Source organism: Pangasianodon hypophthalmus, chromosome 2 (genome assembly GCF_027358585.1).
Source record: "Pangasianodon hypophthalmus isolate fPanHyp1 chromosome 2, fPanHyp1.pri, whole genome shotgun sequence".
NCBI lineage: Eukaryota > Metazoa > Chordata > Actinopteri > Siluriformes > Pangasiidae > Pangasianodon > Pangasianodon hypophthalmus.
In genome coordinates this window covers 35,855,490-35,870,220 of record NC_069711.1, presented here as the reverse complement: position 1 = coordinate 35,870,220, position 14,731 = coordinate 35,855,490, and the positions used below count along the sequence as shown (strand labels likewise).

General features: G+C 40.6%; 1 long non-coding RNA gene across 1 annotated transcript; it reads right to left on the bottom strand.

The window, feature by feature from the left end:
- Window positions 1-10,062: 10,062 nt before the first annotated feature.
- LOC128317954 (uncharacterized) lies at window positions 10,063-12,104 on the bottom strand. The gene is made up of 4 exons (XR_008301354.1): window positions 12,016-12,104; window positions 11,835-11,916; window positions 11,054-11,406; window positions 10,063-10,248 (listed from the first exon to the last, which is right to left on the bottom strand). It is a non-coding gene; the product is annotated as an uncharacterized LOC128317954 (long non-coding RNA).
- Window positions 12,105-14,731: the final 2,627 nt, after the last annotated feature.

Sequence of the window (14,731 nt, the reverse complement as noted above, 5' to 3'; positions counted from 1 at the left end):
TGACATCATAGAAGTGTTTTTCCTAACCTTTCCAAAAAGATGATTTCTGGTAATTCCAAGAAAATGATCCAATAATGTGCTCCATGGTGCCATCTGGTCGCCGGACAAAAGTTTGATCCAGATCGAATTTTTGGTTCCAAGGTACTTATACTTTTGAATGGGCAAATTGGCTGCTAAACGATTTCTTGGAAAAAATCCAGATTGCCTATTCCGGCCCATGTTAAAATTTCCAAGTTAAAGGTATGGTCAGGACCATACAAGAAGTTCAGCATCAAATTCCAAAGTGAAAGCAAATGTATCAGATCATTAAGTAGAAGCCTTTATTTGTCACATATACATTTTGCATATTGCAGCTTCTCAGGAAGCTGAGGTCAAAGTGCATGATCAGCCATGATACAGCACCCTTGGAGCAGATAGGGTCAAGGGCATTGCTCAAGGGCCCAACAGTGGCAGCTTGGCAGTGCTGGGGCTTGAACTCCCGACCTTCTGATCAGTAACTCAAAGCCAATCAATGAACAATGTACATGAACAAGTTCCATCAAATTACAAAATCAAAACAAAAAGTCTAGGTGAATAGGGAAAAATGTTCATTGATTTGGAATGTACGTGACCAATCAATCATCAGCTTATAAAGTACATACAAATATATCAGATGATTATCAAAAGATTCTTTGATTTTTAATGTACATTTATGGAATTTGGCAGATGCCCTTATCCAGAGTGACTTATATTTATCTCAATCGTACAATCAAGCATTTGAGGGGTAAGTCAAAGTAAAAAAGACAGAGAAAATATTTGAAAAAATTAGAGAAAAGAATCATAATTTTGGATTATGAAAATGAGCTGCCACATGACAGGAAGTTAGTTTTTTAACCGCTGCCACATCACAGGAAGTGTTTCTTTTTTTTAATTTTAAATTAATAGATTTACCTTAAAGAGCAAGAATGTACAAGGAAGCATTCAACAAATATAAAAAAAATTAAATCAGATGAGGTAAAATCAAAAGGAAAAATCAAAACCAATGAATAAAAGATTTTAAAAAATCAGAAAATTTAAAAGTTAGGGAAAAGATCATTAACTTGGAATATGCAAATGAGCTTCTGACATCATAGAAGTGTTTTTCCTAACCTTTCCAAAAAGATGATTTCTGGTAATTCCAAGAAAACGATCCAATAATGTGCTCCATGGTGCCATCTGGTCGCCGGACAAAAGTTTGATCCAGATCGAATTTTTGGTTCCAAGGTACTTATACTTTTGAATGGGCAAATTGGCTGCTAAACGATTTCTTGGAAAAAATCCAGATTGCCTATTCCGGCCAATGCTAAAATTTCCAAGTTAAAGGTATGGTCAGGACCATACAAGAAGTTCAGCATCAAACTCCAAAGTGAAAGCAAATGTATCAGATCATTAAGTAGAAGCCTTTATTTGTCACATATACATTTTGCATATTGCAGCTTCTCAGGAAGCTGAGGTCAGAGTGCATGATCAGCCATGATACAGCACCCTTGGAGCAGAGAGGGTCAAGGGCATTGCTCAAGGGCCCAACAGTGGCAGCTTGGCAGTGCTGGGGCTTGAACTCCCGACCTTCTGATCAGTAACCCAAAGCCAATCAATGAACAATGTACATGAACAAGTTCCATCAAATTACAAAATCAAATCATTGATTTGATTAATGAATTAATGAAAAGATCATTAACTTGGAATATGCAAATGAGCTTCTGACATCATAGAAGTGTTTTTCCTAACCTTTCCAAAAAGATGATTTCTGGTAATTCCAAGAAAACGATCCAATAATGTGCTCCATAGCGCCATCTGGTCGCCGGACAAAAGTTTGATCCAGATCAAATTTTTGGTTCCAAGGTACTTATACTTTTGAATGGGCAAATTGGCTGCTAAACGATTACTTGGAAATAATCCAGATTGCCTATTCCGGCCCATGTTAAAATTTCCAAGTTAAAGGTATGGACCCTAACCCTAACCCTAACCCTAACCCTAACCCCTAACCCTAACCCTGACCCTGACCCTGACCCTGACCCTAACCCTAACCCTAACCCTAACCCTAACCCCTAACCCTGACCCTGACCCTGACCCTGACCCTGACCCTAACCCTAACCCTAACCCTAACCCTAACCCCTAACCCTAACCCTAACCCTGACCCTGACCCTGACCCTGACCCTGACCCTAACCCTAACCCTAACCCTAACCCCTAACCCCTAACCCTAACCCTAACCCTAACCCTAACCTTCTACCCTGACCCTAACCCTAACCCTAACCTCAACCTTCTACCCTGACCCTAACCCTAACCTCAACCTTCTACCCTGACCCTAACCCTAACCTCAACCTTCTACCCTGATCCTAACCCTAACCCTGACCCTAACCCCTAACCCTAACCTAACCCCTAACTCCCAACCCTCCTACTCTAACCCTAATCCGCTTACCCTAACCCTAACCCCTAACCCCTAACCCTAACCTCAACCTTCTACCCTAACCCTAACCCCTAACCCTTACCTCAACCTCCTACCCTGACCCTAACCCTAACCCTGACCCTTACCCTAACCTCAGCCTCCTACCATGAACCCTAACCCTAACCTCAACCTCCTACCAGGAACCCGAACCCTAACCCCAACCCCATAACCCTACTTAACCCTAACTCCTAACCCTAATCTCTCCCTCCTACCCTGAACCCTAATCCTAACCCGAACCATGACCTTCACTTCAAGCCCAATTCTAACCCTTTTCCCTTCCCCCTCCCTACCCCAACCTCAATCTCCCATCTTGAACCCCAATTCTAACACTTAACCCTAACTGCTAACCCCCTACCCTAACCCCAAGCCTTATTCCTACCCTAACCCTAATCTTCCCCCTTCTCTATCTTGACCCTCTTTTGTTTCCCTGCTCTTCTACTGGAGTGGGTACCCTGGCTCCAAGGATATAAACTTAACTCCCAAATCTGCCCCATGAGATGAATACATTTACAGGTAAATGTGAGCTGTATGTGGACATGGGAGTGTGCAGACATTGAATGGAGCTTTCACCCGGGATCCTGTGCTTTGATCACTCAGCCGGATATGGGGTGTGGATCTGACTTGGGAAAAACTGCACGCCCTATCCGGTCCCTTAGGTTCCTTGTTTTATTTAAATAATGTTGTCTTTTTCCCCCCCCTCCATTTTTACTTTCTTTATGGGGACTCCTGGTCCCTTTCCAGGTCACTGTTCCTTTTGAACTTAGTGGGTATTTTTATTTAGCTCTCTCATTTTAACTTTATTGATTTTATTTTCTTAATCATATTTTAAAAAAGCATCCTTTCTTTTTATTTTATTTATTTATATATTTTATGTTTTTTAAATTTATATTTTTTATTTTTTATTTACTCATTTACCATTTGGGGATTTTAAATTTGCACTGTTTAAGGATCACCCTTACCCAGGGATCCAATTTATATATAAAAAATTTTTTTTGTATTTGTATAAGAAAATGGGTCTGGCCTCGTTCTTTTTAACTCTAGAATAGAACAAAGTGAGCCTGTGCACTAAAGAGCATACACTCAACATATGAGGACTTGATCTTTCCCTAACCCTAACCCTAACCCTAACCCCTAACCCCTAACCCCTAACCCTAACCCTAACCCTAACCCCTAACCCCTAACCCTAACCCCTAACCCCTAACCCTAACCCTAACCCTAACCCTAACCCTAACCCTAACCCTAATTAGGGCCCAGGGAATGCCAGCTTGGACGTAAATCCCTAATTCCATACGAATTTTTGCAATTTTTAATAAAAAAATTGTTATTATCGCTGTTGCTCCATGGTAACCCTCAAGAGCATATTTTTGGAATTAGATCAATTTTTTGGAAAGGTCAATAAAATGTGATTTGCATATCACTCATTTGCGGATTGCCTTTTTGGAATGTGATCTATTTCCCTAATCGCCTAAAATTCGTCTACTTTTTTTAATGTATTGAATTAATCTCTTTTTTGATTTTCTTTATTGTGAATACATCATTCAAATATGGCTTAGGTGCATGGGAATTTTCTTTATTTGAATATTGCATAATTTGTGATATTGTCCATTATTTTACTAATTGTGATATTTTACAACTAAATCACTGGATTAGAGTTTATTCAGGATCCTGATGGCCTGCAGGTAGAAACTGTTCTTCAGCCTGCTGGTTGTGGATTGAATGTTGATTGTTCTCTAAATGTCTTCATTTGAGGCCTATATAACTTATGTTAACCACCTCACTCTCTACCTATGAACATCTGGATGTATCTTTGGCTGTGCGATCCCTTTTTTGATTTGATGGAAACTCTTGGAACATCTTTCGGTGCTGAAAACTTTTAAATAAACACACTGAGACCAAAATTTCTTTACTGGAATTTTATTTAAAGTCAATATTGTGTGTGTGTGTGTGTGTGTGTGTGTGCATGTGTGAATTGTCTGTTAAGAATTATATTATGTTGCAACTGCAAGTATATGTGTGTATGTGTGTGTGATGGTGCTCTCTATAAGTCTGAAGGTGCTCTCTGTACCATGGCTCCCGCTGCAAAAAAAAAATAAAAAAATTATCTCAGTAAAATCTTCACACCATATGGGTTGGTTATAGAATAGATGGCTCTTTTACAAATGTACACTCACAGTTGAGGGCACACGTATCAGTTGGCGTTTTGTCCTACCGCTCACAGGCTTACCGGAAATCTGTACAGATAGAAAATTAAATAAATAACAGTCGAGACAATATTGATGATTGATAAGAGCCTTTTTATTGTTAAAATATGCATAGTACCTCTTCCTGGGATGGACGGTGTGTGGCACCATGGAGCTGTGGAGCGTACAGAGAATAAAAATAACTCCATCAAAACATCCTAGATACTTGAGAAAATAAGATGTGTGCTGCTAAAATTTGTGCCTACCTCTTTTTTAGGCTCTTGGGATGAACAAGGCTCTTCATAAATTTCTATACTAGCCATTACCTCATAATCATCATTCCGCTGTAAAGGTCAAAAAATAAATTAAATATCAAAAGTAATCCTGACTGATAACAGGCAATAAAACTTACATTAAGCGCTACACGTTGAGGGCAGTTGGAACTAACAAGAAGATTTCCATCAGCCTGTGGGAGCAGAAAATAACTGAAATACGACATGAAAGCAGTGTGTGTGTGTGTGTGTGTGTGTACATGTGTATGATGATATTTGTGTGTATGATAACCCTAACCCTAACCCTAGGTGCTCTCTGTACCATGGCTCCCTCTGAAAAAAAAAAAAAGAATACATTTTTTTCAGTAAAGTCTTCACACCACACTGGTTGGTATAGAGATGAAATCGTTCTATTACAAATGTAAACTCAAAGTTGGGGACATGTATCAGTAACCTGACAATATGTTTCAGATGTTTCAAACAGAAACACAGTCACCTTCATGGACTGGGTTGGCATCCTCCTTAGGGCTCTCAGCCTCCATAACATGACTCAGTGTTTGGCCAAGGGCTTCATGAAAATCATTAATATCATTGTTAATGGAAGCTTGAATGTTGTCGAGGGTCTCCATAGCATCATTGATGCCACTGAGTAGATTATATATCCTTCTCCCCCGGACCTCCAAAGTGTACGAGCTTTGGTCTGGTGCTGGTGGATGATTGTTTGTAAACATCTGTATGTGTACATCAAACTAAAAATAAAATACACAAGGAATAAAGAAATAATCAAGTAAAACATGCATCTGTTGCATTTGTAACTGTTGTATGACTGTGCCTGCATTATTTTTGTATTTACAGGATTACACAGGATGTTTAAAAGTGTGTGCATTTGTATGTATTGAGCAGTGGTGTCCAATCTTAGCCACGTAGTGCCAGTGTGGTTGTAGGTTTTTGTTCCATACAAACAGGATCACACATGATCAACTGTTTGATAATTGAGACCAACTGATTAAACGAGTAGAATGAGGTGTGATCCTGCTTGTTTGGAAAGAAAAGCTGCAGCCACACTGGCTCTTTGTGGATCAGACACCCCTGTTATAGGATTAGGGGTTGATGTATATTTCTTGGAATGATTAGTGGTAAATATCAGATTGTTGGCATCTAAAACAATAAATTAGAGCCTACCTTCAGCCTGCAGGGAAAATGGTGCTATAGGAGAGCATAGCTGAGTTGGAGTTTGCACCAACTAGCACGCTCCCTAAAATTAGCATATACAATTGGCCATCCAATAAAAGCAAGGAGTGATAAATTGGAAGCAAAGTTAAAAAATGTAATACTTATTCCTAATCTCCTAACCTACTCATTCCAGGCACAGTAAAAACTGTGGAAGCCACCAGAATTACAATTAAAAATGCAAATTATCATTGGCTGTGCAGCATGGAACAATATCTTAAAAACTAACTAGAATTATGAATTAAACATTCCAAGAGGGAAATATTCAATTCAGTTCAATTTTATTTGTATAGTGCTTTTAACAATGGACATTGTCACAAAGCTGCTTTAAAGAAATATGTACATTTTTGCACTTTTCTGACCACGTAATACACAATTATACAAGGGAATTATTTATAATTGAAAAAGAAGAAACCCTAGGAATAAATTTATACATTTAAAATGTTAATTTCTAAAAAATCAGATATTGTGGAGTCAAACCAGAAGCTCACCACCGAAAGATGTCAGACAAGTTCTCTGAGGCGAAGAACTCGATTCTGGAGTCCAGTTTTAAGCACGATGTCGGGAAGCACCCCAAACGCAAGTTCGACCCCACTGAAGGCTGGCTCCGATGGGCACCGGTAGTCAGCATCAGCAGGAGACCTGGGCTTCCTGCCGCAAGTGACCTGTTGCCTTTCCATTGATGAGAAATAAGCTGTGCAAACATTGTGCTCCCTTCTCAGTCCTGGACTTACACCATGTTTTCTACAGCAGGACTTACAGATTGTTCTCTAAATGTCTTCATTTGAGGCCTATATAACTTATTTTAACCACCTCACCCTCTACCTATGAACATCTGGATGTATCCTAGGCTGTATGATCCCTTTTTTGATTTGATGGAAACTCTTGGAACCTCTTTCGGTGCTGAAACCTTTTAAATAAACACACTGAGACCGAAATTTCTTTACTGGGATTTTATTTAAAGTCAATATTGTGTGTATGTGTGTGTGTCTGTCTGTCTATAGAGAGTGTTGTGTGGTGTACATGTGGATGATTTGTGTGGATGATCACATGTATGTGCATGTTTATGAGTCTCAGTCTGAACGTGTGCTGTGTACCATGGCTCCCTCTGTGGAAAAAAAAAATTAAAAGAATAAATTAATCTCAGTAAATCTTCACATCACACTGGTTGGTATAGAAAAGAGATGGTTCTATTACAAATGTAAACGCAATGTTGGGGACAAAGTATCAGCTGATGTTTCGAATGTTTCAAACAGAAACACACTCACCTTCATGGACTGGGTTACCATCCTCCTCAGCAGTCCCAGCCTCCATAAAATGATTCAGACTGTGGCCAGGGGATCCATGAACATCATCGGGGGACACTTGACCATCATCAGGGGCCTCCATAAAAGGACTCGGACTGTGGCCAGTGGATCCATGATCATCGGTGGACACTTGACCTACATCAAGGGACTCCATAAAATGACTCACAATGTGGGCAAGGACTTCGGTAACATTGTTAAGGGCTGCTTGAATCTTGTCAAGGGAATCCAGAGCATCATTGATGCCACGGACTAGCTCACACAGCCTCCTCCCCTGGACCGCCAAAGTGCACGAGCATTGGCCTGCTGCTGGTGGACAGTTGTTTGTAAACATCTGTATGTGTATATCAAACTAAAAATAAAATAGATGAGTCAAAAACAAGTTAAACAAGTAAAACATGCATCTGTTGCATTTGTAACTGTTGTATGACTGTGTTTGTATTAGTTTGTATTTACAGGATTACACAGGATGTTTAAAAGTGTGCGCATTTGTATGTATTGAGCAGTGCTGTCCAATCTTAGCCGCAAAGTGCCAGTGTGGTTGTAGGTTTTTGTTCCATACAAACAGGATCACACATGAATTGTTTGATAATTGAGACCAACTGATTAAACGAGTAGAATGAGGTGTGATCCTGCTTGTTTGGAAAGAAAAGCTGCAGCCACACTGGCTCTTTGTGGATCAGACACCCCTGTTATAGGATTAGGGGTTGATGTATATTTCTTGGAATGATTAGTGGTAAATATCAGATTGTTGGCATCTAAAACAATAAATTAGAGCCTACCTTCAGCCTGCAGGGAAAATGGTGCTATAGGAGAGCATAGCTGAGTTGGAGTTTGCACCAACTAGCACGCTCCCTAAAATTAGCATATACAATTGGCCATCCAATAAAAGCAAGGAGTGATAAATTGGAAGCAAAGTTAAAAAATGTAATACTTATTCCTAATCTCCTAACCTACTCATTCCAGGCACAGTAAAAACTGTGGAAGCCACCAGAATTACAATTAAAAATGCAAATTATCATTGGCTGTGCAGCATGGAACAATATCTTAAAAACTAACTAGAATTATGAATTAAACATTCCAAGAGGGAAATATTCAATTCAATTCAATTTTATTTGTATAGTGCTTTTAACAATGGACATTGTCACAAAGCTGCTTTAAAGAAATATATACATTTTTGCACTTTTCTGACCATATAATACACAATTATACAAGGGAATTATTTATAATTGTAGAAGAAGAAACCCTAGGGATAAATTTATACATTTAAAATATTAATTTCTAAAAATCAGGTATTGTGGAGTCAAACCAGAAGCTCACCACCGAAAGATGTCAGACAAGTTCTCTGAGGCGAAGAACTCGATTCTGGAGTCCAGTTTTAAGCACGATGTCGGGAAGCACCCCAAACGCAAGTTCGACCCCACTGAAGGCTGGCTCCGATGGGCACCGGTAGTCAGCATCAGCAGGAGACCTGGGCTTCCTGCCGCAAGTGACCTGTTGCCTTTCCATTGCTGAGAAATAAGCTGTGGAAAAAATGTGCTCCTTTCTCAGCCCTGGACTTGATGCAGTAGCTAGCATAGAGCCACACAGCAGAGTGAAACACCTGACAAGTTGTTCTCGGACCAACAACAAAGTGGCACCTGGAGGACCCAAACCTGGCACACATAAACTAGGCCACAAGATGATGCAGTATGCTGAGTTATGTCACACCGTTGGCATTTCACAACCCTTTGGTTAAGTTATTTTAGGCTCAAATACCTTAAAGGGATTGAGTAAAAATTTTGGGGCCCTTCACAGAACCGTGGCTCCTGGAGGCCCCAAACCCGGCATATGTGAAGTAGGCTATGAGCTGATGTAGCATGCCAAGTTTGGTGGACATATGTTGCACAGTTGGCATTTTACAACCCTTTCATTAAGTTATTTTAGGCCCAAGATCCTTTGAAGGGATTGAGTGACATTTTGGTTGCCCTTCACAAAACCGTGGCTCCTAGAGGTCCCAAATCCAGCAAACATGATGTAGGCCACGGGATGACATGGGCTGCTGAATTTGGTGGAGCTACGTAGTACAGATGGCATTTTACGACCCTTTCATTACATTAATTTAGACCCAAATACCTTTAAGGGATCGAGTGACATTTTGGGGGCCTTTCACAGAATCGTGGCTCCTGGAGGCCCCAAACTTGGTATATGTGAAGTAGGCCACGAGATGATGTGGCATGCTGAGTTTGGGGAAACTACATCACACTGGTGGCATTTTACAACCCTTTCAAGAAGTTATTTTAGGCCCAAAAACCATTGAAGGGATAGAGGGACATTTTGGGGTCCCTTCACAGAAGGAGTAAATCACTGGATTAGAGTTTATTCACCTTATTCATCCTGATGGCCTGCGGGTAGAAACTGTTCTTCAGCCTGCTGGTTGTGGATTGAATGCTGATTGTTCTCTAAATGTCTTCATTTGAGGCCTATATAACTTATGTTAACCACCTCACCCTCTACCTATGAACATCTGGATGTATCCTAGGCTGTATGATCCCTTTTTTGATTTCATGGAAACTCTTGGAACATCTTTCAGTGCTGAAACCTTTTAAATAAACACATTGAGACCAAAATTTCTTTACTGGGATTTTATTTAAAGTCAATATTGTGTGTGTTTGTGTGTGTGTGTGTGTGTGTGTCTATCTGTCTGTCTATAGAGTGTGTTGTGTGGTGTACATGTGGATGATTTGTGTGTATGATCACATGTATGTGCATGTTTATGAATCTCAGTCTGAAGGTGCACTCTTTACCATGGCTTCCTCTGCAGAAAAAAAATCAAAAGAATAAATTAATCTCAGTAAATCTTCACACCACACTGGTTGGTATAGAAAAGAGATGGTTCTATTACAAATGTAAACGCAATGTTGGGGACAAAGTATCAGCTGATGTTTCAAACAATTCAATTCAATTCAATTCAATTTTATTTGTATAGCGCTTTTAACAATGGACATTGTCACAAAGCAGCTTTACAGAAATAAATGGATTCACAAAAATATATTGTAAATATTTAAATTTATCACTGTGAATTTATCCCTAATGAGCAAGCCAGTGGCGACGGTGGCAAGGAAAAACTCCCCGAGATGATATGAGGAAGAAACCTTGAGAGGAACCAGGCTCAAAAGGGAACCCATCCTCATCTGGGTGCAACGGATAGTGCAATTATAAATAAATCCCTTCTATTGTGTACTATATGGACTAATATGGAATAATATGGAATAATAGTGCAATTGTGCAACCAATAAATTCATCGCAGTATTTGTAAGAGGTCCGGCTGGTTAAAATCTATCCACTGTCCACTGATGGAGTCCTGAGTACGAAGCTGCTCGTGGCAACTGCAGCCCCAAAGCCACTACAGCAATCGCAGTCCCAAGCCATTACAGTACAGCTCCCCATATGTGATCCCCAAGCCATCTCCACAGCCCCCAGGTGGCACCATCCCCAGCAATCCAAACAGTTCTTCAGGCAGTCCATATGGGGCCACCCCCAACAGCAGCGAGCGAACTCAACCGATGAGAACTCCAACCAGAAGTAGGGCATCAGGATGGGTCAAACAGAAACACACTCACCTTCATGGACCTTTGTTACCATCCTTCTCAGCAGTCCTAGCCTCCATACAATGACTCAGACTGTGGCCAGGGGATCCATGAACATCATCGGGGGACACTTGACCATCGTCAGGGGCCTCCATAACATCACTCGCACTGTGGCCAGTGGATCCACGACCATCGTCAGAGGCCTCCTTAAAAGGACTGATGCTCTGGAAGAGGGCTTCATTAACATTGTTAAGGGCTGCTTGACTCTTGTCGAGGGTCTCCATAGCATCATTGATGCCACTGAGTAGCTCATACATCTTCCTCCCCCGGACCACCAAAGTGTATAAGTGTTGGTCTCGTGCTGGTGGACGGTTGTTTGCAAACATCTGTATGTGTACATCAAAGTAAAAATAAAACACAAGGAAAAAACAAGTAATCAAGTAAAACAACATGCATTTGTTATTGTCATATGACTGTGCCTGCATTATTTTTGTATTTTCAGGATTACACAGGATGTTTAAAAGTGTACTGAGCAGTAGTGTCCAATCTTAGCTGCAAAGTGCCGGTGTGGTTGTAGGTTTTTGTTCCATACAAACAGGATCACACATGAATTGTTTGATAATTGAGACCAACTGATTAAACGAGTAGAATGAGGTGTGCTCCTGCTTGTTTGGAAAGAAAAGCAGCAGCCACACCGGCCCTTTGTGGATCAGACACCCCTATTATAGAATTAGGGGTTGATATATATTTCTTGGAATGATTAGTGGTAAATATCAGATTGTTGGAATCTAAAAGCAATAAAATTACAGCCTACCTTCAGCCTGCAGGGAAAATGGTGCTATAGGAGTGCAGAGCAGAGTTGAGCTGAGCTGGACTTTGCCCCAATTAGCACACTCCTGAAATTAGCATATACAATTGGCCATCCAATAACAGCAAGGAGCGATACATTGGAAGCAAAGTTCAAAAATTTGATACTTAACACCTAATCCACTTACCTACTTCCAAGTGCAGTAAAAACTGTGGAAGCCACCAGAATTACGATTAAAAACTGCAAACTACCTAACAAACATCATGTGCAGCATTGGGTGTGCAGCATGGAGCGATATCTTTAAATCATAATTCTAAAATAGTTTATAACATCTAATGCACTGTTCACAAAATGAACAACTTGGACCAGCATATTACCGTTGGTCTCTCAATTACTTCATAATCTATGAGACACAGAACTAAATGTTCCCATCATTTATGTATGTTAGTGAGGTACAGTAACAAGAGAGATAATCCTCTCCCATCACTTATCAGGTTCTATGATCACAATTTCTGCAGTGCTTACAGCTAAATACTTTTAAATTGAATTATTAAAATGTAGCAAATGCCAGAACAATACTCTTTTCAACACATTTATTAATACAAAATAATTTATTTTTGCTTTTGTTTCTCCAATACAAAACCATTATGTATATTTTTTTAATTACAAATTAAACTTTTTTTTTTTTAAAAACAGGAAAATGAACATTTTCCACTTCCTTTAAAACAAAAGTTTCAAGTCTTTTATCCTGAATTAGTTTAAAAAAATATATATTCCTAATTTGTAAATAAAACAAAAATCACAGACCATTGAGCATCAATAACAATCCAACTGAACAACTTTCCCTGCTTTTCTTTAATTTCTTATTGATTATCAGTAATGTTGAGTTTATGAGAAACATGAATGAATTTATTTTAGGCCCTAATTTTTTTGTCCCCTTTTTCTTGCAAGTATTTTCAGTGCTCTATGCATCCTGGCTACAGCAACTGGGCTTAATCCACCTGCCCTCTTCCGGAGTCTGCGAGGTGACACCAATGACTTTTCTTTGACAGGTGACTCTTCATCACTGGAAATTTTTCGGGCACATTTGCGGAGGGTTGAATTCTTCAAAAGGGTTTTCTTACGCTTTTGGGGTATGGATGGTTGGGTGACTTCTTGTGTGTGTTGTTCAGTCTGATTGTTACTTCCTCTCTCATTCTTATCTTTTGGCAAGTCTATGTTTATGTGATTGTCGGTCTTCTCTGTGCTGCATCCCATATCCATTTCATTAAGTCCATCAGTCTCGTTTGTAAATTTGATCTTGTCCTTTCCTTCACTAGGCATGTCTGCATCGACATGTTCTTTGTCTTCATCTCCATCAGCTGTGTCTTTCCTGTGCCCCGTCTCAGTATTTCCTTCACTAGGCATGTCTGCATCAATGTGCTGCTGTTCATCTTTGTCTCCATCAGCTGTGTCTTTCCTGTGCCCCGTCTCATTTCCTTCACTTGGCATGTCTGCATCAGCATGTTGCTGTTCATCTTTGTCTCCATCAGCTGGGGCACAGGAAAGACACGTCTCATTTCCTTCTCTTGGCATGTCTGCATCAGCATGTTGCTGTTCATCTTTGTCTCCATCAGCTGGGGCACAGGAAAGACACGTCTCATTTCCTTCTCTTGGCATGTCTGCATCAGCATGTTGCTGTTCATCTTTGTCTCCATCAGCTGGGGCACAGGAAAGACACGTCTCATTTCCTTCTCTTGGCAGGTCTGCATCAGCATGTTGCTGTTCATCTTTGTCTCCATCAGCTGTGTCTTTCCTGTGCCCCGTCTCATTTCCTTCGCTTGGCATGTCTGCATCAGCATGTTGCTGTTCATCTTTGTCTCCATCAGCTGTGTCTGTTCTGTTCCTGGTTTTGTCCTTTCCTTCACCTGGCATGTCTGCATCAGTGTGTTGTTCATCTTTGTCATTGTCTTTATGACTCTGGTTTCCTCTCCCACATTTCCCAATCTTCTGTAGTGTGTGAAGGGGTGTGCGAGTGGGTCGGCGATTGCGCCCTGTGATGGGTTGGCACCCCTTCCAGGCTGTCCCCAGCCTTTTGCCTCGAGCTCGCTGGGATATGCTCCTGGTTCTCCTGTGACTCGGCGGAGGATTAGTGGAATGGAAAATTAATGAACGCGGGAATGAATCTGTACTACGTCCTGCGTCATCCTTTCGAATACTTGAGGTATCTTTGTTGTTTTGTTCATCCTTCTTGTCTTTGTCTTGTGTCTGGTCTTCTTCGTTACTGTCCAGTATCACAACTATTTCTTTGTTGCTGTTTTCATCTGTCTTGCGTGTCTTGCCAGCACCTTTCCTCCTTATCCTGTCCTCTGTTTCTTCTGTGGTGTCATCACTGGTGCCTTCGGTCTTTCTTTTAGGATATTTCTTGTCACGTTTGTCATCTGTCTTGCGTGTCTTGCCAGAAACTTTCCTGCTTATTCTGTCCTCATCATCCTCCTCCTCCGTTTCTTCTGTGGTGTCATCACTGCTGTCAACACTGGTGCTTTTGGTCTCTCTTTTAGGATATTTCTTGTCACGTTTGTCATCTGTCTTGCCAGAAACTTTCCTGCTTATTCTGTCATCTTCATCATCCTCCTCGGTTTCTTCTGTGGTGTCATCACTGTCTTCAGTACTGGTGTCTTTGAGGTTTCTTTTGGGATATTTATCATGTTTGTCATCTGTCTTGCCAGCAGCCTTCCTCCTTATTCTGTCCTCATCCTCCTCCTCTGTTTTTTCTGTGGTGTCATCACTGTCTTCAGTACTGGTGTCCTTGATGTCACTTTCGGGATATTTCTTGTCACCTTTGTAATTTCTCATGCGTGTCTTGGAGATACATCTTTTCTTACTTCTGTGCATGTCCTCATCTTCTTCCCTTCCTTCCCTAG